At 34.8% G+C, this 27,633-nt stretch overlaps 1 pseudogene; it reads left to right on the top strand.

The window, feature by feature from the left end:
* Positions 1 to 705: 705 nt before the first annotated feature.
* LOC107844533 lies at positions 706 to 26,066 on the top strand (annotated as a pseudogene).
* Positions 26,067 to 27,633: the final 1,567 nt, after the last annotated feature.

Here is a 27,633-nt window from a genome sequence, read left to right as displayed (position 1 = left end):
TTGTACTTGTTGATTTGTTTATATGAATTCCAACTTTCGGTCATTTGAACTTGTCCCCTTGTTAGCAGTTTTTTCAAAGAAAATCCAAATCCTACAAGACAAGAAAGACTAGAACTTGGAAAGAAATTATTGATGGACAATAAGCAAGTGAAATATTGGTTCCAGAATAAAAGAGTCAAATATAAGGTGACACGTCATATGCCTTTTTTTTTTTTTTTTCTTATTTCATTTTATCATTGTTTGAAACTTGTGATGTTAACTATGTTGTTTAAATAGATGAGATTGGAACACCATGAAACTGTAATCATGAAAGAAGAAAACAGAAAGCTTCGCATAGAGCAACTTACATTGAAGTAAGCCATGAGAAATCCGATTTGCACTTGTTGTGGTAATAAAGCTTTCATTATTAACTTAGTGCTACTGAGAGGCAATCAAAGTTTGAGAATGACCGACTGAAAGATGAAGTCAAGAGGATTAGAGTCTTTGAATACAAACTTTTGGGGCCTTCAGCATCCTTAAAATTAAAGATCAATGGCTTCCATAAATATAAATTTCAATTTGGGATTTGGTGGTATAAATATTATGGACACTACATCTCCAATGGGCCCTTATTTTGAGAATGGTTTTTCAAGTCCTCCACCAGTAATTTCCCCTTGACTCTACACGATCTTGAATGGAAGAGTATCATATAATATGCCAAAGTTAATGGATCTTGCTTCTGCAGCCATGAATGAGTTGCTTAGGTTGGCTGAGATTGGTGAAGCTCTATGAGTTAGAAGCTTAGATGGAGGAGGAGAAATATTGAATCTTGAGGAATATGCTAAATCATTTACTCCATTGATTGGTATGAAACCTGGACATTTCAGAACAGAAGCCACAAGGGCATCTGGTACAGTGATTAACAACAGTTTGGCATTGGTGGAGACATTAATGGAAAAGGTAGGTTCTTCATCCTAAACATAGTGTTGTCATCCTCATCATTAAATCCTTTTAAGAATTTTCATTTGTCTACGACTTATCCCTAGCTTGGCGTAAATAACTGTTGCTTCAATTTTGCTTTTATGCGTAGTTCTATTCTTACTTTTACTATGTTTGACATATATCTTTCCTTTTTGCTTTAGTGGTGCAACAATTAGTTTCTGTATGCTTTTGAATCGATTAAGTTTAACTTTCAAGTCAATAAAGTATGTATATGTTGACCAGTTATCTTCTGTTTCTTCCCCTGTACTGTGTTTTTCTTTATGCAAAGTCGATGGGTGGAGTTATTCTCATGCATTGTCGGAAAAACCTCTACTATATGTTGATGTGATTTCTAATGGCATAAGTGAAGGAAGAAACGGTACTCTGCAACTGTTTCAATTATTTATATTAAGAAACACTTACTTCACATGGTTAGTGAGGCAAGAACCACAAGGTGCCTCACACTTTCATCGTCGCCGCTCGGCTTTGGATTTTGATTTAGATTTGGATTTGTATTTGACAAATGATCGATCGAGGATATCTATCATTTTGGACAAAATTTATTTGTGCAACCCTTCAACGAAATGACACACTGATTCGGAAAAGGAGATGACTGTTCGGATGGTTGTGTCTGGTCCAGGAAAAGACACAATGATTTGATGAACAGATATGACTATTCCAAAGGATAGACCTTTCCGTAAGGACCATTGCCTCCTTTCGGAAGAGGCACCTAGTGGCTACATAAACCTGCATTTTTCACAGGTTTAGACACGAAATTTTGTGCATTTATAAACACTTCTTGTCGTCAAAATACTCAGTGTGATCATCTAATCGTTGAGTGAGTTCCAAGAGAATCCAATCGTTTGAGGTACCACTATAGTTGGATTGTTAGGCCATTTTATTCGGGGAGAAAAATTCCACAACCTTGGGTACTTGAGGGGAATTATTTCCTTAAGGACACTCCAAGAATTCAGAGGACTTGGCCTTTTCTATTTCATCGAATTTTCTGGAAAAAAAACACTTCTTTGAAAGGGTCATTTTGATCTTGTGTTGAAGGTGTTGCATAACTTCATAAGCGTTCTTATTCTATACTTGAACTTGTGTTGAAGTTGTGTCATGACCCAAACCAGGGCCCTGACCGTGACGGACATCCCGAACCATGAAGGCCCGAGAGCCCTTCTAACTTGTAATCGTATACACCATTTATATATAAATAGGAAATGCGGAAATAAAATCTATTACGGAAACAAGGTCATAATCTAAATTTAGTTTAACAATGAGGAATAAAATCCAATATCAACTAAACACTGTCTGAAAACCGTCTGCGAAATCTCTACTACATGATCAAATAACAACTATTTGAAAACTGGGACAAGGCCCCCAGTAGACCAAAACTATAATAAATAATAACTGTCTAAAAGAAACTAGGCCTTCTGAAATATAGAAGGTTCACCAACTGGTACTCTTCACTCCTGTCTGATGAAATCTACTGCTTATCAGGACCTCTAGACTGTGCCTCAGAACTTGGAGGGAGAGGGTCAATACAAATGTACTGGTATGCAGAGCAATCCAAAATAAAGCTATTATATAAATAAAATAGTTGAGAGCTAGTCATAAACATCATGAAAGATATAATTTTCAAAACACATAGGCATTCTTGAAAAAACATAAAAAAACCTTTCTGTCAAAAGCAGTTTCTGGTCTTTGTATTACTTCTGAGTAAGATGGCACTCCCCTACAAGTCTGATATTCCACGGGCTATATGGATTCCGCCAATGACTCGGCGGGAAAGCCCCCAATCCAAGTGTTCCGTAAGGGTTGGAGTGTCTAAGTCTGATACGCCACAGGGCACTAGGCCAACGTATAAAAATATACCCTGATCGACAAATAACGGTTTTGGGAAATGAGTTGTCTGAACTCATGCTTTCTTCGGGAAACCACCTAAGCTCTCTTTATGCCCAATTTTTTCTCGTTTTGAATCATGCATTATTCTAGTTTCAACATCTGAAAAATCTGACTTCAAACATGCATTCTATTCTATTCTGAATTACCATGGCATTATCTGGATTGGTATATCACACCGAGACTTGCAAGTCCTATTTCTGATTCATAATGCATCATGCATGATTCTTTCATTAAAACATAGTTCAGACCATCCAAATATGCAATTTAACAAAGGGAATTCATGTTTCGAAAACATAAGTCAAAACTATGCAAAATTCCTATCTTTTCAATAAACAAGTGGTGGTCATGTAATCTTTAACAAACCATGCAATCCTTCTCATTATATAATTATGTTCAACATTCATCAACATAAACAACCCTCTCACTTTTGAAATCAAAATCATAATCAAAATATAACATTATTCAAGATATTTCATAACATGTTTTTCAAGATGCATTCAAACGATTTCATAGTATATCATAAGTAAATGAAAATCATCACAAGCGAGGGATTTTTCATGAATCATGCTCTCAATTAAATCATCAACCTTAAAACACATGCTTACAATATATATATAAAATTTCAAATAAATTTGGGGGAAATCCTAAAGGCCAAAACAATATCATCAATGCTTCTAAAGCATGAATATATTCATAAATCTGAAAAACCCTTTCTTAAAATCAAGATTTCTAGACCCATGAGATTTTAGGAAAACTCCACGTACCTTAAATTAGAAGCTTTTGGGATGCTATACGTATGATTGATGGGTTCCTGTTGTAGCCCTCACAATGGGGATTCCGAATCTTGAAGAATTAAGGAAAACCCACGGTTAAATCTTGAGATATTTGAGTTTTTAGTTTGAAACCCTAGGGTGAGTTCTTGATGAATTTGAGAGAAAAGAATCATATTTTGGTGTTTTGGGAGTTTAATCCTGTGTTATAGCTAGATAAGGGATGGAAGATACCCATTTTGACCTTAAAAATGCAGAAACAGAACCTGAAATTTTGGTGCGTGCGATAGGGCATGCGTCGCACGCTTATCGCATGATGCTACTTTCTTAGTCCCTAAAATGGCCATAACTTTTCCCTTGGGTATCGGATTTAGGCGAAATTGGTATCGTTGGAAATCTAATTTGAAGAGATTTCATTTGATATATAGTAGGACCTCTAATTCATTATTTAAAATGTGTTATGTTCGATTGCAGTTGACCTAAGTTTCGACGCTCACTCAAACTCGAATGATAGGAAAACTTTCAACTCGTCCTTATGTTAGGGGACCTCTATGATCTCAATTCATACTTAAATAGTTTCACACACTACATAATTGATTAACATGCCAAATTTGCATAGGATTTATGGCTTTTGGATCATCTATGCATAGAAATGATAATTTTTATTCTAGCCCAAAATACGGGATGTTACATTATCTCCCCCTTGGGATCATTCGTCCCCGAATGATGGGTAGGAATGTTGAAGTCTTAAGGGTATGGAATAACGTGGACATGATATGTCTTCTAAGAAAGAATATACTGATCTGAAACATTTAAATTTCTATCCTAAAACTGAATTTTGAGCGGACTTGCCCTTACTTGCTTTAAGGAGTTGATTCATGCTGAGAATTTAGGATTCCCTTGAGGTGTTCATGATCCAATCATACGTATCGAATTGAGAAGTGCTAACTTATGTAAGTACGAATCTTGAGACAACAAGATTTAGATCGTACAAAGGTATTACACTGTCTAAGCTAAAATGCCTAGAGAGATTTGAGACTATGCGCTGAACTCTTATGAACTGAGTCATGACTAAATAGCTGAATCTAAAACATGATGTTCAGACTTAACTGAATTCGCAATTTACATGGATGGAATAGATTATCCCTTAGGATAGTTATACACATAGGACTTCGGATAGCAGGACTGGGTGTAAAGGTGAAAAACCACAGTAACTTGTCTGCTAAACTGAACTGCTGGTTATACTGGCTGAATTATACTGGAAACTTATACTTAACTGGAGTATCTCTTCAACACTCTTTCTAAAGAAGTTCTAGTAGCATTCGGGAGCAAAGAATCTTGGGCATAAGTTACACAAGACACCTAACTAAGGAATCACAACAGTGCACTACTCTATAGCATGGAATGAATATAAACATATAACTCATAAACTAGGATAGAATTACTAGGCCTTAGGCAATGCAACTTCTTACTTTTAAGCTTAGCGCACTTCTCGAATACTCCCTTAACTATATTATTCACTTTAAATACCATACTTATTTGATTCAACTTAGAATTCTTATATGGGCATTGATAAATCTTTCTATTAATGCCTAAAGTAACATAAGTCATCTCACCATGATCAAACCTAACTTCAAATCACAAAATACAACATGTCACACCACGATACTAGTCTAAACCATATGATTCAATCTTCTATATATATATATTAGAGATCACACCCTAAGCATATCGTGCCTTACCACTTCAACGACTAACTCTGATCTCTTACTATGGATTCACTAGAGCATATTGCGTATCTTCACTTAAATCTGAACCTGTCATTCAATCCTATCTTTATAACTACATATGAACTCCAAGGCAAACACCCATAAGGACATACTTCACATATTCTCTAATCCACTATTAATATAACTCCAACGCGCTACCCCAAGAACATACACTCACAAATTTTCACTAACCATCACATAAGGAGGAGTCACTAAAAGGTTAGAACATAAGACCTTGAAGCATGGGAGGATATTATACGAGATTTGACACTTAACTGAGGCCGAAGGAATAGAAAATCAACATCAGGGATTTATCAAAGTGATATGAATTGGGGCATACGTGACTATAAATTGAATCACATCAATCATAAAGAGTATAGCATGAATTATGGGAACTAAGCATACTATAAAGCATGAGTACATGAGTCATGAGCTGCATGACCTCAATTTGAAGTTCATAACATATGGAATGTGATTCCGACTACTGAATAAATTGGAACTCCTTATTTTATAACTGGAAAAGCACGTGATTCTCTATCATATACATGAACATGAACTATGATCATGGAACTGAAACGTAAGGCATGAGTACGTATTAGGATCACTAAAAAATACTGAGATAAGAATGGGTTGAGTACCACCCTCACTTTTTGATGTTCTATATCATACTGACATCCCTACTAGAATCTGAGAGCCTGACTTGGGTACTTGTTCTATCATCTCCCTCTTAGCCTTAATTCATCATCTTAAGTTCGAGAGATACCTTACTAGACTTTAAACTGAACTACTCTCACTACACTCTGGGGTCTGGAATACGAAAATACAAGTAATTAATAGAACTTAACCCAAATGGCTACACCTGCAAGGGAAAAACCCACTGCTAATCCTACCTTCTAAGACACACTTTATCTTTCTATAGCCCCAATAGTCAATCACATAATACTTGAACACTTACTAACTTCGAATCCTCGTGAGTATTCCCATAATCAGAGTACACACCCCATAGCGCTTCAACTCTTATTCCTATCGGCTCAACCTTCAAAAATTCAAACTTAGACTATAACACTTAATCATGGATATCACCAATCCTTTGATGAATCATATTACTAGTCTTTATCCACCTAGAAACTCAATGGTACTACTATGTCCACTAGCCACACGCAACATATAATAGTCTTAGAAAATGCCGCAACTCCATATCACTTTGGGCATACTTGTACCTCATACATACAACATCATACTTTGTTACTAATCAAATAAACTTACATACACCATTCAAGCCTATTAGATCACTTCCATATAACTAGTATTATTAACCAAAAAATCATCACATCCACCTTTATGGACATCAACTGTTCAAACTTAATGTCTAGTGCTAAGCATAGTTTACAACCCAATCTGACACACAATTCTCACAAAACATTCACAATTAATCTTAAGCCACTATTCTTACATCCACATCCTACATTAAATTCAACCCAATAGTCTAGCATCAATCATCTTCCACCAATGAAGAAGTCAACATAATATACTAGTTCATCAAATTGGGACATTCTATCCAAATACCTCAAAAATCTACTACATACCTTCTCACAAGTAGTACTAGTTTACAACTGCCAACGAAAAGAAGGTCAAGGGGGTAAAGTCACATAATAGACATGGTCAACCTTAATCTTATATTATAACCCCATACAATCTTATCTACTTATACGGCTTTCTCATATCACACTTACTTACCCAAGCGTACATTTAGACTACCTTCAAATTCCATAAACAATCATGAGTCTATAGTTATAACTTACTGGCTTATCTAGCCATTTTCATACTTCAAGCAGACAACAATTCAGATTAACTAATAACTCCTTCTCTACCTTCTACTAAACTAACACACAAGGACGTATCACTTCATTACCAACTCAATATCATACGAAAAGATTTGACTAAACATACATTCAACCAATACAAGAACAATAAGTTGAACAACAAGTTGCTACTGAATCGAAATAGACCTCACATGGCTTTACTAGACTTTGATTTTTGTGTTTTGAACAAGAAAATTAAATGAATAACAAAGCATCTATGCTAGTGAATCAAAAGAGCCCCACACGGTTTCACTAGACTTTCATTTTTTTTTAAAAGAACTATGATAACAAGATTACATATTACAAGAGATAGAAAATTGACACACAATATTCAATGATCGAAGGATACATATCTTACTCTGTATAAATAAAAATTTGAGTCAAGCACTTCCCCCAAAGACTACCATACAATCTACACATGCTACTAGCTACCACATTAGTCTATCACTATAAAGTGGTGAATAATCTTCAAACATCGGTTATTCAACTAAAATATTTACTTACACAAAAGTCACCCTCACTCTGACTTCTAACTTTGTGAATTCATATTACCAGCCTCTTGGTCTAATCTCACTACCAATAGGTCATGACACCGACACTTTAACTTATACTACTAATCGGGTTAACTTATATTGCTACACATCATTCCCCCTGAAGCATGACATCTGCAACATATATTTTTGAAAATATAAGGAATACTTTTAATACCGCAGGTTGAAAAGCACGATTTCATCAGAATCAAAGTTCACACAAAAATCAATACATTCTGAAGCACTAATGGACTCTTTTCAAGTCCTTGCAAAAATTTTAAACACTTATATGGCTCAATCAGAAAGGACCATACCATTTAGACTCTAAACTTTGGCACTTGAATCACCCCAATAATGAGACATATCTGGGCACATCAAAGTAAGGAAAGAATTGGGATAACTTTACTTTCGTATGGGCGACACCATTGCATGAATTAGAGTATAGAAGAGTAACATTCTGCCTCAATAGCAAGAACTAAAACATGAAGAAAGGAAAACATTCCTAAATTCCTAGTAGCCTTCTTCTTATAAGTGTGGTGCGCTACACACCCATAAATAAGACTCAACCTGAGACGATTTCACAGATACCCTAGGACCATGAACCATGATTTGATACCAAGTTTTTCACGACCTAAACCAGGGCCCTGGCTGTGATGGACATCTCGAACCATGAAGGACTGAGAGCCCTTCTAACTTGTAATCATATACACCATTCATATATAAATAGGAAATGCAGAAATAAAATCTGCTATGGAAACATGGTCATAATCTAAATTTAGTCTAACAATGAGGAATAAAATCCAATATCAACTAAACACTGTATGAAAACCATCTGCAAAATCTCTACTACATGATCAAATAACAACTATTTGAAAACTGGGACAAGGCCCCCAGTAGACCAAAACTATAATAAATAATAACTGTCTAAAAGAAACTAGGCCTTCTAAAATATAGAAGGCTCACCAATTGGTACTCTTCACACCTGTCTAATGAAATCTACTGCTTATCAAGACCCCTAGACTATGCCTCAGAACCTGGAGGGAATGGGGTCAATACGGATGTACTGGTATGCAGAGAAATCCAAACTAAAGGTTTTATATAAATAAAATAGTTGAGAGCTAGTCATAAATAACATGAAAGATATAATTTTCAAAACACATGGGCATTCTTGAAAAAACATAAAAAACCTTTCTGTCAAAAAGTAGTTTCTGATCTTTGTATTACTTCTGAGTTAGGTGGCACTCCTTTACAAGTCTGATATTCCACGGGCTATATGAAATCCTCCATTGAATCGGTGGGGAAGCCCCCAACCCAAGTGTGCCACGAGGATTGGATTATCTGAGTCTGATACACCACAGGGCACTAGGCTAGTGTATAATAATATACCTGGATCAACAAATCATAGTTTTGGGCAATGAGTTGTGTGAACTCATGCCTTTTTTGGGGAACCACATAAGCTCTCTTTATGCCCAACTTTATCCTGTTCTAAATCATGCATTATTCTAGTTTCAACATCTGAAAAATCTAATTTCAAACATGCATTCTATTCTGTTCTGAATTACCATGGCATTATCTGGATTGGTATTATCACACCGAGACTTGCAAGTCCTATTTCTAAGCCATCAAGCATCATGCATGATTCTTTCATTAAAACATAGTTCAAATCACCCAGACATGTAATTTAACAAAAAGAATTTATGTTTCGAAAACATAAGTCAAAAACTATGCAAAATTCTCATCCTTTCAATAAACAAGTGGTGGTCATGTAATCTTTAACAAACCATACAACCCTTCTCATTATATAATTATGTTCAACATTCATCAACATAAACAACTCTCTCTCTTTTGAAATCAAAATCATAATCCAAATATAACATTATTCAAGATATTTCATTACATGCTTTTCAAGATGCATTCAAATGATTTCATAGTATATCATAAGTAAATGCAAATCATCACAAGAGAGGGAATTTTCATGAATTATACTCTTAATTCAATCATCAACCTTAAAACACATGCTTATAATATATATATAATTTCAAATCAATTTGGGAGAAAGCCTAAAGGACAAAACAATATCATCAGTGCTTCTAATGCATGAATATATTCATAAATCTAAAAAACCCTTTATTAAAATCAAGATTTCCATACCCATGAGATTTTAGGAAAATCCATCATACCTTAAATTAGAAGGTTTTGAATGAACTCTAGCTTTTGGGATGCTATACGTACGACTGATGGGTGCCTCTTGTATCCCTCGCAACGGGGTTCCAAATTTTGATGAATTAAGGAAAACCCATGGTTAAATCTTGAGATATTTGAGTTTTTAGTTTGAAATCCTAGACTGAGTTCTTGATGAATTTGAGAGAAAAGAATCATATTTTGGTGTTTTGGGAGTTTAATCCCGTGTTATAGCTGGATAAGGGATGGACGATACCCATTTTTCCCTTAAAAATGCAGAAACAGAACCTGATTTGGTGCATGCGATAGGGCATGTGTCGCACGCCTATCGCATGATGCTACTGTCTCAGTCACTAAAATGGCCATAACTTTTTGCTCGGTATCGAATTTAGGCGAAATTGGTATCGTTGAAAAGATAATTCAAAGATCTTTCATTTTATATATAGTAGGCCCTCTAATTCATTATATACAAAGAGTTATTGTCGATTAAAGTTGACCCAAGTTTCAACGCTCACTCAAACTCTAATGATAGGAAAGTTTTCAACTCATCCTTGAGTTAGGGGACCTCTATGATCTCAATTCATGCTTAAATAGATTCACACACTACATAATTTATTAACATGCCAAATTTGCATAGGATTTATGACTTTTAGACCGTCCATGCATAGAAACGATAGTTTTTATTCTAGCCCAAAATGCGAGGTGTTACAAGTTGTTATGCCGAAATACAAATTTTGTGTATCCAAAAATATATTCATATTTTCTGATAAAAAATATTCTTAATATTTACATAAACTTTATTGTTGGTTTGGTCGTGAATGAGGCGTTTCAAGTTGCGGCAATAATAGAGAAGTTACCACCTATGTGGAAAGACTTCAAGAACTACTTGAAACATAATCAAAAAGAGATGATAGTCAAAGATCTTATAGTGACACTGCGCATTGAAGAAGACAACAAAGCCGTGGAAAAAAGATCGAGAGGAAATTCTGCAATAAATGGAGCAATCATTGTAGAAGACGGCCACAACAACTCCATAAAGAGGAAGAAAACTAGACAGGAAAGCAATCAACCTAAGAAAAAATTCAAGGAAAAATGCTTTAACTGTGGCAAGATTGGCCACAAGTCAACAGACTATCGTGTCCTAAAAAAAGACAAAAAGAAGAACCAAGAAAATATGACTGAATCTAAGAAAAAAATGGATGATTTGTGTGTTATAATATTTGAATACAATTTGGTGGGTGATCCTCAAGAATGGTGGATGGATTCCGGTCTCACCCGTCACATATGTGCGAATAAGGAGTTATTTGCTATTTTTTCTCTAGCTCAAGACGAAGAGAAGATTTACATAGCTAACTCCGCAACTGCAAAAGTTGAAGAAATAGGAAAAATATGCTTGAAAATGACTTCAGGCAAAGTGTTAACTTTCAACAATGTCTGTATGTACCAGAGTTACGGAAGAACTTGATTTCTGTATCATTTCTTGACAAATTTGATTCAAATATGTATTTATTTTCGAAAAAATTATACTTAGTAAAGGATAAGTGTACGTAGGAAAAGGCTACCTCATAAAGGGCCTATTCAAAATGAATGTAATGAATGTTGAAATCAATAAAAGTTCAGTTTTTTCTTACTTTCTTGAGTCTTATAATTTATAGCATGAACGATTAGGATATGTCAATAACAAAACATTGCAAAAACTGATTGACTTAGAAGTTTTGCCAAACTTCGAGTGCAATAAATCAAAATGTCAAACATATGTGGAATCAAAGTATGCTAAGCATCTGTATAAGTCCTTTGAAAGGAATTCCAATCCCTTAGACTTAATCCACACTGACATTTATAATATGAAATCAACACCATCTCGTGATGGGAAAAAGTATTTATAATTTTATTGATGATTGGACTAGATACTATTATGTCTATTTTCTAAACAGTAAGGATAAAATAATAGATATGTTTAGGCAATATAAAATAGAAATAGAAAATCAGTTAGAGAAAAAGATCAAAATGATAAGAAGTGATAGGGGTGGAGAATATAAATCTTCATTTGCGGAAATATGTGCAGAGAATGGAATTGTATATCAAACTACAACCCTGTATTTATCTCAATCTGATGGAATTGCAAAAAGGAAAAACTGAACCTTAAAGAAAATGATGAATGTCTTACTTTTAAGTTTAGGTTTACCGTAAAACTTGTGGGGGAAACTATCCTTACGGCTAGATGAATACTCATTAGAGTGCCTCATAGTAAGACACAATCAATTCCATATGAAAAATAGAAAGAAAGGAAATTCAACTTGAAAATTTCAAAGTGTAAGGGTGTCTAGCAAAGGTTCAAGTTTCTATGCCTAAAAAGGTAAAGATAGGACCTAAGATGGTGGACTGCGTGTTCATAGGATATTCTAAAAGTATTAAAGCATGTTGGTTTTTGGTTCATAAATCCAACATTCGAATATCAATGAAAATATGGTACTTAAATCAAACAATGTTGAATTCTTTGAGCACATTTATCCGTGTATAAAACTAGACATGAATAGTTTAGTGGGGGGGGGGGGGGTCTAAACAACCTCGACATGAACCAAGTGAGGATGTACATAATATTGAGAATCCAATATGTAGTACACGTCAAAGAATGTCAACTTTGTTTGGATCAGATTTTGTAAAATTTCTCTTAGAAAATGAACCTCAAACATTCAAAGAAGCGATGTCGTTGTCAGACTCATCCTTTTGGAAAGAGGATGTCAATAGTGAGATTGATCCAATCTTAAGCAACCATACGTGGGAGTTGGTTGATCTTCCTCCAGCAAATAAACCTTTATGTTCTAAATGGATTTTCAAAAGAAAAATGAAAGCGGAAGGTAATATTGACAAATACAAGGCAAGACTTGTAGTAAAAGGCTTCAAACAGAAAGAAGGCCTTGATTACTTTGATACATACTCGCATTTGATGAGGATAATGTCAATTCAAATATTAATTGCCTTGACACTGGTATATGGTCTTGAAATTCATCAAATGGATGTGAAAACAACATTCCTAAATAGAGAATTAGAGGGACAAATTTATATGGAACAACCTAAGGGTTTTGTGTTTCCAGAAAAAGAAAATAAGGTGTGTAAACTTGGTAAGTCACTTTATGGACTAAAACAAGTACCTAAACAATGACATGCAAAGTTTGACCAAACTATGCTAGCAAATGGGTTTAAGATAAATAAATGTGATTACATTAAAGGCACTCCAAATCACCAAGTCATTGTTTGTTTGTATGTGGATGCTATGTTGATCATCAGCAGAGACATTTCTGGCATAAATTCTACAAAAAAAATGCTCGAGAGCAAGTTTGATATGAAGACCTTGGAGTTACGGATGTGATATTAGGAATAAGAATCCATAGAACTCCACAAGGGTTGGCATTGTCACAGTATCATTACATCAAAAGGGTACTTGAAAAATTCAAGTATTTAAAATTTGGTATTGCCAAGACTCCATTGGACGCGAGCTTTACACTTCAAAAGAATAAAGGTTAAAGTGACTCATAGTTGGAGTACACAAGAGTGTTGAAATGTTTAATGTATATGATGAATTATACACAACCAGACATAGCATGTGCTATTAGTAAGTTGAGTTGATACACGAGTAATCCCAATAAAACTCGTTGGATGGCAATGAAAAAAGTTTTGGGATATCTTAAATACACTAAAGACTATGCATTGTATTATAAAAAATATCCCGTGGTACTTGAACGATATAGTGATGCAAATTGGATCACTGGATTGAATGAAGAAAAAATCCATGAGTGGATATGTATTTACTATAGCTGGAGGAGCAGTCTCTTGGAAATTATACAAACAGACATGTATTGCTCGCTCTACAATGAAATTAGAATTTATTGCATTAGATAAAGTCGGTGAAGAAGCAAAATGGCTCCAAAATTTCTTGAAAGATATTTCTTATTGGTCCAAACCAGTGACACCATTATGTATACATTGTGATAGCCAAGCGATGATAGGTAGGGCAGGGAGCATGATGTACAACGATAAATCTCATCACATAAGACGAAGACATAATACCATTAGATAACTTCTCTCTAGTGGAATTATCACTGTTGACTATGTGAAGTCAAAGTATAATATATTGGATCCATTTACAAAAGGCCGGTCTGGGGGAGGAGTTGAGAGGACATCCAAGGGAATGGGTTTACGGCCTAGGACAAATCAACATGGCGGTAACTCTACCTAGCAGACTAGAGATCCCAAGAGCTAGGTTCAAGGAGATCAAACAAAGTTATGTCTGACAGGTTCAACATTGTCAATGTACCCAACCCATTCTCATGATATAGACAATGTTTAGTAAACAAAGATAAGACTTATGGAGTGGAATATTTTAATAATTATCTAAATTTTACAGATTTGACCAAATAGTTTGATCTATAGGATTGAAGAGTTTAGAAATTACCTATGTGAGGGCGAAGTGGAAGCCACTTCAAGGAGAATGTTAGTAAAGGACTATTCTCTAAGATGTTATAAGACCGGTACATGTTCATGGCTGAAATGAATAAAACTATGAGAACCATAAATGATAAAAGGTTGATTGTGTGACATATGTTATCTAGGTGTACATTAAAGCTCGACAACTCAAATATATCAAATCTACCGATTGACCGAGTGCATCAGATATATGTCAACTGTGGAAAGTTCAAAGGAAAACCCACATATCCAGATGCAATTAGACTTTGCTTGATGATCACATACCTGTCCATAAAGTTTTACGATAAAATAGTCATTCCTCATTCATGTGGGGGATTATTAGGTTCAATATTAAAGTGAATGGAAAATGGAGGGAACCAAGTGGAGGGAAAGAAAAAGTGAAAGGTTTACTAATTCTCCCATATTGGTGGGAGAATGAAACTTTCAAGTGTTTATATTAAGAAAAACTTACTCCATATGGCAAGTGAGGCAAGAACCACAAGGAGCTTCGCGCCGTCGTCGTCGCTCGCTTGCTCAGCTCAGATTTGGATTTGGATTTGAATTTGAATTTGAAATTGAAAAATGATCGATCGATGAGATCTATCTTTTTGGACAAAATTTATTTGAAACAGTCCGAAAATCTAAAGAAGAAAAATTCAAAATTAAATTGTTCCTCCATTAACTCGCATGCATGCACTGCAGAATGCAAAATGTTTCTTCAAAAGGGATGCAACCCTTTAACAAAATGACACACTGATTTCGTAAAGGAGATGTCTGTTAGGATAGTTGTGACTATCCAGGAAAAAATACAATGATTCAATGAACAGACATGACTGTTCCAAAGGATACACCTTTCCGTAAGGACCAAGGCCTCCTTTCGGAAGAGACACCTAATGGCTATATAAACCTGCATTTTTTCACAGGTTTAGACATGAATTTTTCTGCATTTACAAACACTTCTTGTCTTCAAAATACTCCGTGTGATCATCTAATTGTTGAGTGAGTTCGAAGAGAATTCAATCATTTGAGGTACCACTACTGTCGAATTGTTAGGCCATTTTATCTTGGAGGAAAATTCCACAACCTCGGGTACTTGAGGGAAATTATTTCCTTTAGGACACTCCGTGAATTTGGAGGACTTGGGTCTTTTCTATTTCATCTAATTTTCTTGAAAAAAATACACTTCTTTGTAATGTCATTTTGATCTTGTGTTGAAGGTGTTTCATAACTTCATAAGTGTTCTTGTCCTATACTTGAACTTGTGTTGAAGTTGTTATGATGAAATATAGATTTTGTGTACCCTAAAACAACAATATATCTTATTTATTATACTATTTCCTACTCTAAAAACTTGAAATATTGATTTACAGATTAAAACTGAATTCCAAATTATTCTGATCTGGTTCCTGTCTGTGAAATAAAATTTCTCCACTTCTGTCAGCAACATGGTGAAGGTATCTGGGTTGTCGTGGTTGTTTCTATTGTTACTATTTCAGAAGGTTCACAACAATGTGAAATTGGAAGTTGCAGGAGGCTTCCGTCGGGTTGTATTATTCAAGATATCACTGCTGGTTATTCTAAGGTATAATTCAACTTAGTTGTCTTCCTATATTTCATCCCATGTAGACCTCCATAATTTTTGGAAATCCAATTACCTTTGTTTCTCATTTTGCACTAATTTTCTTTTTGTTAGTTTACTTTTTATTGTGTTATTTAGATGTTGTAGTGCCTGTTTCTTTGTATTTGCTTCTAGTTTTAATTTTCCTTGGCAGTTTTTGAGATAGAGTCAGTAGAGTACTTTGAAAGTTACATCTTAATAATATAAACTTTCTAGAGTAAAATTGACAAAAGTTACCATTTTCAAAACTATTTAGCCAAAGGGACACTAAATTTCTTTTTGAATTATCTTTTAGGGTTAGGGTATTAAAAGTGTAAAAAAAGGTGAAAAAGTTGGCCCACATGTGGACCAAGGGACCATTGTATCATTTTTCTAACTTTACAAATTTAATATAATACACTAACACCCATCTACAAATTTAACATAATACACTAACACCCATCAACTTCTTCCAATATAAAAAAAAATCTTCTCTTTCCTCTTAAATTTTCTCCAACTATCGCTTGAAGAACAGTTCTCCCCAAACACCATTTTCATTTTTCCTTCTTCTGCAGCTGCTAAGAGGTCATTTTTGCTTCATAAGGTTAGTTAAAATCATGCTTCGATCATTTGTAGATCTATTTAAATAGGTTTCTTTGATAATTGATTCGTAATGATGTAGGATTTTTTTTTTTCGAATTTGGTTGATTAAGGAGTTTTGGTTTATTTCTGTTTTTTTGGCAAAGAAGTGTTGAATGGTGGGATAATCGTTATTTGAAGAGTTATTTTGGTAGTTTGATTCGAACAGTAAGTTGTTTCTGTCCGTAGACCTGTGGTCTATGAAATCGATCCGTTGTCTATGAAACTAGAATGCGCTAGATAGAAATAAATTTTTAGACGTATGAAATTCTTTTAAAAAATGGTTGCCTAAATAGTGGAAATTGAAATGTTAATAGCTAATTAGTTCGATTAGGTGCAGTGGTTTGATTTTTAGCAATTGTCGTGTTTCGATATTGCATGTTAGATTTTTGTTCAAAGTTATTGATGTTTGGAGTGAACTGTTTGATGGTAGAATGTTGGGATAATAATTATTTTAAGAGTTATTTTGGCAGTTTGATTCGAACAGTTGCCTGTTTCTATTCGTAGACCAGTGGTCTGTGAAATCAACCCGTTGTCTATGAAATCAGAATGCCCTAGATTGAAATAAATTTTTAGACATATGAAATTCTTTTAAAATGTGATGGCTGAAATAGTGAAAATTGAAAGATTAATAGCTAATTAGTTTGATTAGGTGCACTAGTTTGATTTTGATACTCCATGTTGAATTTTAGTGGGGTATTTCCTTATTTTTGTTTGGGGAGGGGGGTTCAATTTGAGCATTGACTTATTTCTATTGATAGAGTTGTGGTATATGAACTGAAAATGGGAGATTTGTTCCGCAGGTGTAGATTGTGTTGAAAATAGGTAAAAAAAGCATCCATCCTAAAGGTAAAGCCGGTAGTAGTAGAAAAAGAAAAGCCAAGGTAGCTGAAAATGTCTCAAAAAGAAATAAAATTGATGAGGAAGTGTTTGAATCTGATCCAGATTTAAAGGAGATAAGCGACTATGCTGAGTCTAGTGAAGATGTCCTTCCCAAGTGCAGTGTTAGTAGTGACAGTGAAGAGAGTGAAGGAAGTGGGAGAAACAGTGATCATGGGGACAATGATCCCTTGTCCGTGCCAAGTTTATCAAGGTTCATTTCCGTGGAGCGGTATGACCTTCGAACGATAATGGATGAGGTCGGATCTTTCCCAGCGAAGATATCAGTCAGATCAAGAATGGTTTCTTATCAAGAATTTAAGCAAGTTCTTGTAGACTAGGAGTTGAAGAAAAGATTTAAGCGGTCCTATTTTGAACACCTGAGAAACCTGTCGGAACATCTTAAGTTCAATGGACATTTGGTCCATTATTTGCTATTGCGACGCGTCAAGAGGGATAAGATGCATCATGAGATGTGGTTCTGCGTTAACAAAAATCCTGTCTATTTTGTCTTAAAAGAATTTTATTTGATCACGGGGCTGAACTGCTCATCATACCCCAGTGAATAAAAAATGAAGAAGGTATTAGACAATGGGGAGCATTTTTGCTTTAAGGTGATGAAAAACAAAAACATTACGACAGTCAACTTGTTACACTTGATCAAAGGGAATAATCTAAATGAGGACCATAAGTTTAAGTATTGTTTACTGTGGTTCTTGTACACGATGTTGCTTGCAAAAGATTCGATGAAGGTTGTCAACATGAAACTGATTCGAATGGTCGATTCTCTGAGTTTCTTTGAGAATTATCCATGGAGGAAAGAGACATTTCAACTGACCCTGGACTATCTGAAGAAGAAAAGTGACCTGAAGAAGCAGAGGAAAATATGTGATAAGAAGCAGAAGACATCCTATGCTCTATTCAGATTTCCCTGGGCATTGTTGGTATCTACCATAAACCCTTTAGTTAGTTTATTGTAGATTCTTATTTTATTTATACTCTATCATAGACTTAGAGTTATTTTTTCTCTGTTGTATAGATTACAGGTTTGGATGTACGAGGCCTTTCCTTATCTTGGAAAATTTGCTGGAAAATTAATGGATGAGCCCTTTTCCATTCCCTGCATCCTCAGATGGCACACTATAAAAAGTGACCAGATAATCGAAGGCGACCCATTCAAGTACAAAGGAAATGTTACCGAGGTATGAACTTATTTTTTATTATGCAATAATAATTCTACTGTTGCATTGAATGTTATGTAATTGTTAATTGATATTTTGTAGAATGTTATCGCATCCCGGACTCAACGTTGATGGACTGCTTGGAGGTGATAGCTCATTGAGCCATTTAAAAAATGAGCATGCACCATTATCATAGAAAATAAATTATAATTACATAACAATTAACTTAAAATTATAAAAATGACATACACGACTCACCTTTGCAATTGCACAGTTATAAAATTTAAAACCTGGATTTGAGTTTGTGCGTGACGTCCTCAAGACAACCGTATTCCCACAATGAAAAATTAGAGTCTTTTTAGAACTGGATGTTTTAGATGCTTGAGACATTGTAGAAGTTTTAAATAAAAACAAAGTTAATGAAATAAAATAATGAGGGAGTGACAACTTTATATATGAAGTAAAAAAAGATGCGTTAAGTGCAAAATTAGCTGTTTGTTACCGTTGGAACAGTAATAGACTATCGTAGATCATGACCAATGTCATCCATCAACTAGATACTAAAATATATCGTAGACTGGTATGGTCTATCGTAGACCTACACCTGTACGAGTGGATCAACGAATCTCTTAATTAGGCATAGACCACTGTGATCTATGTATCCTGATATAGACCAACACTTGGATGTTATTTAAAAGAGAATAAATAAATTAAAAATAAATGTAGGGTGGGTTTCTACACATGTGAGGGAGTGTAAACAAGTCACATAATTATATTAGAGATTATACAAATTAGGGGTAGTGTATTAAGGAGTGTGTGGATGGGTAGTGGTGGAATGTTCAATCTCCTAAGAGTAATGTTTCTCAAAGCATAAGTATGTTTTGTGGATATATTTTGTCCAACCACTGTCCATTCCACTTAATCTTTTGATTTTGGGTGGTCATTTAAGGAGTATGTGGAATGTGTAGTCATCAAATACAAAATACATCCACAAAACATACTTGTGCTTTGAAAAACATTACCCTTAGGATATTGAACATTCAACCACTACCCATCCACACACTCCTTAATACACCACCCCTAATTTGTATAACCCCTAATATGATTGTGTGACTTATTTACACTCTCTCACATGTGTAGAAACCCACCCTACATTTATTTTTAATTTATTTATTCTCTTTTAAACAGCATCCAAGTGTTGGTCTATATCAGTCTACGTAGATCACAGTGGTCTACACCTAATTAAGAGATCCGTCGATGCACTCGTACAGGTGTAGGTTTACGATAAACCATACCATTCTACAGTATATTTTAGTATCTAGTTGATGAATGACGTTGGTCATGATCTACGACAGTTTATTAACTTTCACCCCCAGTTCCAAAAAATAAAATTACGATTTATATCATTTTTAATTTAAATCACCAATAGTTCAAGATTTTCTATTTGAATCATTTTTTATTTTATTATTTTATTCCATCAGCCCCAACATATGTTATTATCAGTTTAAATCATTTTTAATTTAATTATTTTATTTCAACTGCCCAAAACCTATTATTTTCAGTTTAAATTCCAACAGCCCAAAACATGTTATTATCCGTTTAAATTATTTTTAATTTAATTATTTTTTTCCACCAGCCCCCAAAACTTATTAGTATTATCTATTTAGTTTAGCTGCTGCTCCATCGATTCACATTATCGATGATCGACTACTATGTCGGGTTGATGATAGATGAAGTATGTGATCGAGCATAGACTCTTTATGTGATCGACGAGAAACTGTTTATGTGATTTGTTTTTACTGATGCATTCACTACAGATGCTAACAGAAAAAATAACACTAACAAAAAAGAGGGAAATTCAATTTGTAAACATAAATTCTTTGTTCATTGCATAATCATAGAATTTTTACATTCAAAGCATTGGCACATCGGTCAGAACAAGCAAAATAAGCAAAATAAGAAGAAGTTTTCTTCTAACAACAATCCTATAAGAAAACTTCTTTTGCAATGAACACAAAATAAAAACTAATAAACATAAAATAAAATAAAAAACTAAAACAACAGATTTCACGGGGATGTTAGGAGGGTGATGTAGTCAGGGTCATCCATTTTGAGCCTTTCCAGAATTGCCCTCAGGAAATGAGAAATTCTACGGAGTTCCCACTCTAGGTAGATGTAGTCTTGACCCAGGCCATAGAACAAGCGATCGAAATCATTCCTTAAAAGAAGGAGGTTGTATTGCCTTGGGGGAACACGTCTGACAAGGCGCATGGATATCCTTCTTGGAGGCATATTTTTTGATTTGGGTGAAGAAGAAGAGGGTTTTTAATATTGGGTTTAGGGACAACTGAAAGGTTACATAGAAATAGGCACTCTACTTATAGACCATTAGATGGAGTCCTTTCATATATCCACCCAATGGTCAGTCGACATGTGTCAGAAGAGAAAATACTTGCTTTGCGTATACCAGCGATTTTTCTTGGGAACAGATATTTTTGCAGCTTTTTATTAAATGAGAATGGAAAACAATGATTCATTGCATCGATTGGAGAGTTAAGGCGGTAAAAAGACCAACATAGCATGTCTGATAAGCAATCATATAATTAATACATAATATTTGATAGACTGTAGGAACGATATACCATAGAATTTACATAGTCTATCATAAATAATGTGTTAAGTCGATTACAACTGAAGGTTAAATTCTACAGAAACAAACATTTGTCCCCTAAAGAAGTAGCTTTACAATTAAAGCAAAAAAACGGTTATCTACAATTTGTTGGCCATTCTACATATGGTTTTTTTGGGCCAGGATTTCTTGCATATCGAATACCTATTCTTCCTTTTGGACTTGAATGTCTCACCGATGACCTTAGTGCGTTTGACTTTCTTCTTTTCGAGTTTGCGATCGTAGGAGGGTGGAGAAATCTTACTGTCTTGCGCTTCCTATGGCACAGTCCATTCGGCCTCTGGAAGGACAACATTAATAGCTTTCGAGTACGTGAGGAGGTAAGTTTTAGCTTTATAAATTGGTGAAGAGTACGCATAGATGGAGTTTCCATAACCTACGCCATTGCCATACTTTGCTAGCAAAGCTGCCATCGCATGTTCGCACGACATTTTCACCAAGTCAAATTTCTGACAAGAACAACTCCTCTCCAACAGATTGACCTTGGTAGTAAAGCCACTTTTGAACACCATGAATTGGTCGATACCCCCGTTTGCATTAGTCACATACAAGAAATCGCTCGCACTCTTGTTATCCCTTAGAATTCTTTTCGCACAAGGCACAAATATGTTGTTTTGATCATCGACCAAGGCATACCGCTCCCTAAACTTTTCACCAAATTTTCTAGCAATTGAATTGAATATGTACGACACGGGGTAATCCCGTTCATCCATCAACACCGAGTTGAGTGACTCGATGATGTTTGTGGACATCACATCGTACCTATTGCCCGAGAAGTGTGTTTTACTCCATTTCTCAAAACCAAGAACATTTTCAAGGACATGTGCTGTCTCGAGGCTATTATTGTTTAAATCGGAAAAATGCTTGCTAGATTTATCAATAGTATATGCCTTTTCCGTGACGTAGAATAGATAAAGATGTTCTCCACAGTGTTGATTTACATGCAGATTTTCAGCAAGGTGCCTCATGCAAAGTCCATGGTATGCACAACTGTAAACACGGGAGAAGGCATTGGTAATGCTGATGTGCCTGTTGGAGATGACACATAGATCTGGTTCATCTTCTATGATAGACTTCAACTTCAGGAAGAAGAAAGTCAAAGAAGTTTCGTTCTCTTTATCGACGACACAAAAGACAATTGAAAAGATATGATTTTCTGTGTCCTATGCAACTGCACTCAGCAACATGCCCTCATACTTTCCATCCAAATATGTACCATTGACAACAATTATCTTTAGTAAACGAACGCTCCATTAATCTGGTTTACCATGAAAAAGTAGGAAGCCCCTGGATTCAATAACTCTACTATGTGGGAAAAATCCGGCAAGCAACCATATTCGTGCTCCAGTGTCCCACGAATGATGTTCTTCGCAATTACACTTCCTTTCCAACACATCCAATAGCTTACATGGCAATGCAACTCCTAGAACACAATCCTTTGTATTTCGCTTATGCTTGGACCCTTACCATCCCGAATATAATTTATGCATAGTGAAACAATCAATTCGGAGGACAATCTCTTATGCCTATGGGTGGCATGTTCAACACTGAACGTGTGCAACCCGACATACTTGTATATGTAAAATATGCACGAGGTTTCATACTTTATAATCCTCAACAACCGGCCACAACCATGAGATAAACATTTTGCCTTTAAGAATTTGGAGCAGTTTTTCTCCAAATAATAATCAAAACACTGCCTCACCGCTGCTATGTCTAGTAGCATTTTGAACTCTTTCTTGTCGATGAATATTTGATCGAGATAGAAATTGGCTCCGTCATTGAAGGAATGTCCTGGTTATGATCCCATTCCATAGTTTTCTTCAACGTCTTGCGAGTCCGATGAAACCTCTTCCATATGTATAGGATCATCTTCCGTATTAATAAGTTGATCGTCATCATTCTCTTAATCACTGAAATCATGGTCGACTGCCCGGCGTGGAGGTGGGGATTCTGATAAATTTACCAGTCCTTTGACGGATCTCTCAGCTACATTTATCCTCAAAATAGGCCTAAATCTTTCTGCATCGACATCCATCATATACATCAGCACACGTACATCACTATTTATGATCGTAGGATTCACCTTTTCCCTCAAATTCATTAGATAACTAATCACTACGTCTCTCGGTGCACAATCTAGATTCCCTCTTTGCATTAAGCTTGCAACCAATTTGTCGTATGAACTATTGCGGCGAACAACAATGGGGATTGTCACCTTCGTAAAAGATCTCCATTTCCAGCATTTAGGAGTCTCTAAACATTCTCCCATAAAATCACCAGAAACCAAAACAAATTCTGCAATAGGCATTGTGGAATTAGGCTTTGGTCTATGGTAGATTATGCTTATGGTCTATATCGGGTTATATTCACGATCGATGAATGACGATCAGTGGTCGATGACTGGGCAGCTATCTGTACGAAAATTGTGAAATTGCAAATATTGCTTCTAATCTACGATCCTTGGGTTTATGGAATAAAGAAATGAACTTGGAGTCGCCTGAGCTGCTATAATGTACTTTCTAAAGTAGTTTTGAGTAATGTGAATGGTTTCAAGTTTTTTGACAATGGTGGAAAATGGTGTGTTTGAGAAGATACCAAATAAATGGGGTAACAATGGGTGCAATGGATAAGCTTATGATGTTTGTGGACTGATTTAGAGCTGATCGCCAGAAATAACACCGGAAAAGTGGTCGGAATCAGAGCTTTTTGGAGGGAAAACAACCACCTTCTATTTTTAGCTTTTGGATTTTTTTTATTTAATATTTTTGGAAACCTAAATATATATATATATATATATATATATATATATATATATATAATGGTGGATGATGGAGTGGGCTAAAGTGTATTATTTAAAACTTGTAGATGAATTTATTAAGTTGGAAGTATTGGGTTAAAGTGAATTATTATAAAATTTGTGGGTGAAGTTGTTAAGTTAGAAAAGTTAATAATGATGTGAAATTAAGTGTCTTTTTGACAAATTATTCATCAAGTTTGAAACTTTGACAAAAAAGTTTTTCATGGTGTCATTTTGGCAAACTTGCCCAACTTTCTATTGGTATTTTATCTGTGAAGATGCTTCTGCAGTACATGATATTACATTATCTTTTAACTATAAAGCTACCTTTTTGTGCTAATCTTGATTAATCTATTTCAAAGTAAAAATAATTTCATCGAGTGTATTTCGTATCTTGAATTTATAAATTTATGATTTTTGTATGAAGGTAAAGACTTTATATTTTTCTCTCTTCTTCCACCTCCATGGCGGATGGTTGTGATTCCAGGCCTTTGTTAGGGTTCAATTGTTTACTCATTAGTCTTCATTAACAAGTTATACTAATTCTATTTTGTCAATAATCTAGCTTTTTCTTGTACCTTATTTTATCCAAACTAAGAAAAAAGCCTTCTTCTCGATGTTAAGAATGCAACTATTTAGTAATTATATCTAATATATTCTATTCTTTCTTGAAAAGAAGATATTTTTACGCTAGACATCTTGACCTTGCAATGAAGAACTTATTGTCCATTAATTTTTTATGTTCTCTTTTAAGTTCATTCAAATTACTAGATTTAGATATACCAGTTTGTTGGCAGTCTTATTGCTCTCATGGCATACATGTATGACTGTTAGTTCAATTGCTCAGATAATCGTATGGATGCTGGCTCAACGTATGAATCGCAACTTTTGTGCTGGGATTTGTGCAGCCATTTACAAGTGGAAAACAATCCACCTGTAAAATTCTATGCACATTTCCCCCTCCCCTATTTATTCGCAAGACCACTAAGGGTCCTTTTGAAGGATAAATTCTTGCGATTGAATTCTTGATTTGGTGGTTGAATTTTAGAAGTTGTCTCCAACAAAGGCAATTTTACTTTAATTGATAATTAGATATATATTTCGTGCATTCTCACATTTTTATCCAGTGGTTTTATAAAATTTATATCCAAAATTGATATAATTTTTTTTAGGTGACATGGATTGAGCATATGGAATATAACGAAAAATTTGTCCACCATTTGTATCACCCTTTGGTCAAGATAGGCTCGGGGTTTGGCACACAAAGGTGGATGACCACTGCAGAGGCAATCTGAGCTCTTGTCTTTGATAAAGTTTTCTATGACTTCAACAGGTGATCATGCATATCCCATTATTATGCCATTTTCTTTACACTTTTGGACGTAACTGATAAAAGAGATTCTAAATTCTACTCTCTCCGTTTAAAAAAGAATGACCTATTTTCTTTTTAGTCCGTTTCAAAATGAATGACCCTTTTCCATTTTTAACAATAGTCATGGCCCCATGCAACAGATGGTCCACATTTCCAAGGGTCAAAATCTTGATAGCAGCATCTCTCTTTTCCGTGCTAATGTGAGTGGTATTTATTGTGTTTTCTAAAAGCATGACAACTTTAATTATTGTAGCTATTATTGATTTCTAAGTGAGCGTTTCTTTTGTTTAAACTCGTAGGGGGATGACACCAGTGCTAATCAAAAAGATGTGCTGATATTGCAAGACGCTTTCATGGACAACTGGATCCATTTTAGTATATGCAACGATAGGTTCTCTTGGAAAGGATGTGGTGATGAATGGGAGGACTCTTCACGTGTGGCTCTCTTGCCATCTGGAATTGCAATAGTTCCGGATTATTATCAAGATTTTTCTAAGCCCAGTAACTGTATTAATATTTTTGGGAAAAAAGTAAATGGCTTTAATCGTAGTACTGGATCGTTGGTGACTATCGGGTTTCAAGTATTGGTGCAAAACAGTAAATGACCGCATATCTCATGCAATTCATGGTATCAAAAGTGCTCTCAAGTGCAAGTGATACTCTAGGACTATTTGCTAGCCGTTGCTTCGCTACTTCTTTTGAGTCTGTTTTCTTTTCTTGTTTTGGGGTTTGGGGGGGGAGGGATTAAATAATAAACTTATGTCTGCAAAATACATCAAAAATAGAAAGGGGTTGGAGTCAAGAACGAACCAAAGTGAAGGTGATGGTTCCAAATTGACCCAAATACTCTTGAAGATTAAGAGTTAGGATGTTGTAGTTATATGTGTCTTTTTGTTAAAAGATGAGATGCTACGTGGATTATGATTATTTTCGTTTAGAGTCCTCAATAATGTTTGTTTTCTTTTTTAGTATCAATGTAGTATGATATTATCATATCAAACTGTTTCTGAGTTTACTTAATTTTTCTCCTATTTAATGGTTTATTATTGATTATTTGATTTTTATATAATGACAAGTCTTGATCTATAACCAACATGATAATTATAGAATAAGTGGAAGTTAGCATAGGTTTGAATCTCAATTAAGTGCTAACTCCTTGTATCCTGCCGTTCGAGAGTGGTGTTTTAGAACGAACGCTTAAGGTTGACATTATGAATAGATAGATATTGAAAAAATTTAATTAGAACCTGCAAGAGTTAAAACGTTTGTACAAGAAAATAACTTAGTATAGACAGCATTAGTCTCACTACGGGAGCTAATTACTTTCTATCTCATATATTTTTAATACTACACAAAATCACAAAAAAATTATTAGTCGGATACATTACTAGCTGGAAAATTGCTAGTCGGATACATTATTTTTCTTTGTATACAATGTGTTGTTGATACATAATGACCATAATTAATTCAGGGTACATAAGTTAATTCATGATGCATCATCTGGCCCAAAAGTTTCTTTGGATACATTACTTTCCGGATACATACAAGATATGGGATGGGATGTAATTAAATAAAACATATGAGATATTATATAGATATGGTAAGATTATTACTGTTGTAATGTAATTTTTCTAATAACGATGTATGCCCAATCGAAGATCCTGAGTCTAACTCAACCCCAAAAGCTAGTTTATGACGGAAGAATTGTTAAGTTCGTATAAGAAGACCAATTGCTCATCCCTATTCCAGTGTTGGACTCTTAACATCATCAATACGGCCATCACTTTTTTTCTTTTTCTTTTTGTTCTTGTTTCCATATATAGTGATCAAACACTGAGAATTTTATTGTTGTGGTTTCCATTTACAGTGATCAAACACTGAGAATTTCATTATTGTTGTTTCCATACTAAGGGCCCATTTGGTTAGGGAACTAGTTATCCCGAGATAACTAATTTCAGGATAAGTTGTTCTGAAATTGTTATCTCATCTTCAATGTGGAATAAAAATAACACTACAATTTTGAGAACTAATTATC

Source organism: Capsicum annuum, chromosome 1 (assembly GCF_002878395.1).
Source record: "Capsicum annuum cultivar UCD-10X-F1 chromosome 1, UCD10Xv1.1, whole genome shotgun sequence".
NCBI lineage: Eukaryota > Viridiplantae > Streptophyta > Magnoliopsida > Solanales > Solanaceae > Capsicum > Capsicum annuum.
The sequence above is the reverse complement of the archived record's forward strand: the minus strand, read 5'-3'. Positions and strand labels throughout refer to the sequence as shown.